The 4,276-nt window shown below is 49.3% G+C and overlaps 1 pseudogene; it reads right to left on the reverse strand.

Annotated features, from left to right (window-relative positions):
* Positions 1–3,800: 3,800 nt before the first annotated feature.
* On the reverse strand, positions 3,801–4,276 carry LOC140622765 (signal peptidase complex catalytic subunit SEC11A pseudogene; annotated as a pseudogene).

A 4,276-nucleotide genomic window follows, 5' to 3' on the forward strand; every position in this document is an offset into this window, starting at 1 on the left:
CGGAACCAAGAATATGGCCCTGCTGCCTCTGTGTGCTCTGGCACCAGTGCCTGGCACCTTGGCTTTCGATCAACACTGGGGACCCCGCCCGGCCGGCACTCCCAGTGTGAGGGCAGCCTGGATGGTGGAAAGCCGGGGAGAGGGACCCTGAAGGCAGGCTGCAAGGTGGACGGGGAGGCCAGCCCACTTACCTGAAAAGAGAAGAAGGGCTCCAGCTCCAGCGCCTCCCTCTTGCCATCCACCTTTGGCTCCAGGGAATGCTGATGGAAGCCACTTCTGGACTGCCAGTCCCCGGCTCTCAGGCCATCCCAGTCAGCCTCCTTCTGTACACGCAGCCTCTTCCTTCTGGGCTCCTGGTTTACTCCCTTGGAGAGAACAGTGAGGGCTTGTGGGGAAGTTGTTTGGGCCAGAAGTTAGGAGTGTGGGAGGCACACGGGATTTATTGGATATTTGCCTTTTCCCAGAACTGTCCTCTACACATGATCTTAGCCTAGGCTTGGAATTCAGAAGGCCAGCAATGAGACGCACCTTCCTGGGTGGCAGGCGAATTCCCCCCCCCCCCATACACACATATGCATACTCACATACTCAAGTTCTGGAGGGTTCAGGGAGGAGCAGGGTGAGGAAGGGGCAGCAGGGAAGTGGTTTGGCTAGGAGCTTCTGGCCTGCAGGAAGCGCCTTCAAGACAGCAGCACCTGTTCTCTGGTGCCACAGCTGCCCTGCTAAGCTGCACTGCAGTCGGCGCTCCCACTGCCTCCGTCTCCCCTGCTCCTGGCTTCCCTCTCCTCTTAAAACCTTGGTGGAGTCAGACACTGAGCTCCTTCCCTGGGCACCTGAAAGTGGCACAGGATGTATAGATGGTGTTCCCACCAAGAGATCATTCAGCGGCTCTCACCATCTGTGTGAGTGGAAGGGGTTGGGGGAGTAACCTCTGTCCTCAGGGTCTTCAACCTACGAGGCCTATGAGAGGCAGCACGTGGTAAAGGCTTTGATGCCAGGACTCCTGGGTTCTATCTAGTCCTGGGCCCATCACTAACTCACTGATTTGCCCGATGACTTCCCCAATCTGAGTCTTGGTTTCCTCCTTTATTATTTTTATTTTTTTTAAAGATTTTATTTATTCATGAGAGACACAGAGAGAGGCAGAGACACAGGCAGAAGGAGAAGCAGGCTCCATGCAGGGAGCCCCACTCCGGGACTCGATCCTGGGTCTCCAGGATCGCGCCCTGGGCCGAAGGTGGGACCAAACCGCCGAGCCACCCAGGCTGCCCCTCCCCCCCACTTTTTTTTAAGATTTTATTTATTTATTCATGAGAAACACAGAGAGAGAGAGAGAGAAAGAGAGGCAGAGACACAGGCAGAGGAAGAAGCAGGCTCCACGCAGGGAACCTGATTTGGGACTCGAACCCGGGTCCCCAGCATCACGCCCTGGGCCGAAGGCGGAGCTAAACCACTGAGCTACCGGGGCTGCCCCCGCCCCTCCCATTTTAATAGAAGAATTGGGCAAGATGATCTCAAGGTCTCTATCGTCACTGATATTGTCACTGACTGGACCCTAAGACCCTCCTTTACTGCGCATCTGCTTGTACTCACCGACTTTTGTCCCACACCTCCCCCTAAGCTCTTCTTTCTAGTTTATCTCTTACCTCAGGCAAAAGACTCAACAGGCATAGCAGCCTATGATGGAAACCAAAACTCCAGCAGTAATGACTGCCCTGGTAAGATCCAGCCGGCCCAGACCACCCAGACCAGTTTGAGCTAATCCCCAACTGGAGCCTGCACAGGTGAACCAGGAATGAGCTCTGGGATGACCGGCAATTACCTTTACTTTGTTATAATACTAAAATCTCCATCCAAGGAAGAGCACAAGTCTCCTTTACATCACATGCAGTGTATGTACAGGCATGTTTCTCAAGGCACATGCACAGGCCATGCCTGCCTCCACAGGCCATGACGAGGATCCCCTTTTTACATATTCATCCTAACCCTAAATAAAAGGAGATCATCTACTCTTGCCTGGGGAGTCACAGCTTTGGAAGTTATTCCCTGTGATCTTATTTGCTGCCAATAAATTTTAGACTGTGTGACAACTCACCTGATGTCATTTCTTCCTGCAACTCACCAAAAAACAAACTCTTATTAGTTCAGTTACAGTATCATACATCATGCTAAGGCCCTGGGGAGTGAGAACCCCTTTGGGTTGGGGGGTATGGCCCTCAGGGTGCAGGTGTGAGGTGCCTTCTTGGGTTTCCATTCCAGTCTTGTGTATGTGTGTGTATACGTGTATGTGTACGTGTGTGTGTGTGTGTGTGTGAAGAGGTGACCCGAGGGAGGGAGGCGAGAGGAAGCGCCTGCATTCTGAGCATCACCTTGTTCTGTTACTTGGCCTCAGGCTCTCAGGTATGGTCCTGATGAGGTATGTAGAGCCCAGAGCTGGGCCCTCAGAGGTCTGGCTCCATCACTGACTGCCCTGCTGGTGGTCACTGATTGGCCTTTCTGTGCTCTACATAGGACCTCTACAGAGGCAGAAGCACAGCCTAGCAGGGTGGGGGTGGGGGGTACTCCAGCAATCCATCCTTAGGGAGGAAGAAGCTGTGGAAAGAGATGGACCTGTTCTGAGCACCATGCCACCAAGGCATAGTCGGGGTGCAGCTCCCTTGGGACCTGCTTCAGCTTTCAGAGGGTGGTGCTAAAGCTACCGGCCTCACAGGGCTCTATGTGCACCAGCCCTTCCCTGAGGCCTCTCCCACAGACTTGCCTCAGTTCCTCCTTCCTGAAGGAATCCCAAGAGACTCAGCTGTTCAGTTGTTTACAGAGCCCTTGTTGCCAGGAGATAACAGTGTCTGTACTTCCCCTTATCACACAAGTTTGTACATTGTTAAGAAAATAAAGGCAGAAAAATAAAAAGAAGAGAAAATCAGCCATAATCTCTTCTCCAAGGATGCTAATAAGTTGGAGAACTTCCTTCCAGCTTTCCCCTGTGCATCTCTGTGCATATAAAGCATGTACATGTATTTATAATCAGAAATGGGAATGTACTTTACCTACTTTCCCCCCATTTTCACCCATAACAAATAAGGACTTTTATTTTTTTTTAATTTTTATTTATTTATGATAGTCACACACACACAGAGAGAGAGGCAGAGACATAGGCAGAGGGAGAAGCAGGCTCCATGCACCAGGAGCCTGACGTGGGATTCCATCCTGGGTCTCCAGGATCATGCCCCGGGCCAAAGGCAGGCGCCAAACCGCTGAGCCACCCAGGGATCCCCCAATAAGGACTTTTAATTGAACAATCACAATTCCCATTAACGAAAGTTAAAATAATTGCTTCACGTCATCTAACACTCCATCAATCCAAGTCCAACTTTCCCTAATTATCTAAAAAAAAAAAAAAAAAAAAAAGAAAAAAAAAAGTGAGCTTTCCCACCTCATTTTCTTTTCTTTCTTTCTTCTTTCTTCCTCTCTCCTCCCTTCTTTCCTTTCCTTCTTTTCCTTTTTTTCCCTTTTTGGCTCAACCTTTTAATATAAAAAAATTCACTGATGTACAAAACGTGGAAGTGTGGCAATGACAACATACAAAATCCTATGATTGAGAGTTCCCTCGCCCCCAAGTGCATGCCATGGTGCTCGCTCATCTGCCCATGCACATCCTGGCGTGGAAACAGAAACTGATGCAGACCATTGCTACTAAGCGACATGGATAGGTGTGTTCTCCACTCCACCAATCACAGACCAGTATCTATTCCAAACATTCACTATGAAAAAGTAGGACATCTTCCAGAAACAAGGCAGACTTATTACTCATGATGGACTAGCACAAATAAACCCAGCCCAAAGAGTACTGCACACTTAAATTTAGGGTAGTCATTCGTGAGGATCAGCACAATCCCAGTAAAAGGCACAAATTCCCTGACTCTCCCCATGACATCTTTCTTCTCTAGCCAGTGTTGTGCTTGTTTATATAGCCGCAGTCATCAACTGTGTTATCTCCTTTTGTCAAAAATTTGATATATCCATTTTGCTTCGCGTGAGTCTTCAAGACTCCACGAACTATAGAAATCTCTCTTTCCTCTATCCTAAAAACACCAGTTTCTCCCAATCGGGTGGGATCTTCAACTTGATTTGTTAAAAAGAGATCTCTTCTATGAAATGCAGGTCCCGTGCTGCCACTGAGGACCACTACAATTGGACTTTGACTTCCAGTTATGAGCATTAACCTCTTCCAGATCATTAGTGCCAAGGAGACAATCATGCCAAAATTTAGGACTTGATA

This window comes from Canis lupus, chromosome 32 (assembly GCF_048164855.1).
Source record: "Canis lupus baileyi chromosome 32, mCanLup2.hap1, whole genome shotgun sequence".
In the NCBI taxonomy this organism is placed as follows: domain Eukaryota; kingdom Metazoa; phylum Chordata; class Mammalia; order Carnivora; family Canidae; genus Canis; species Canis lupus.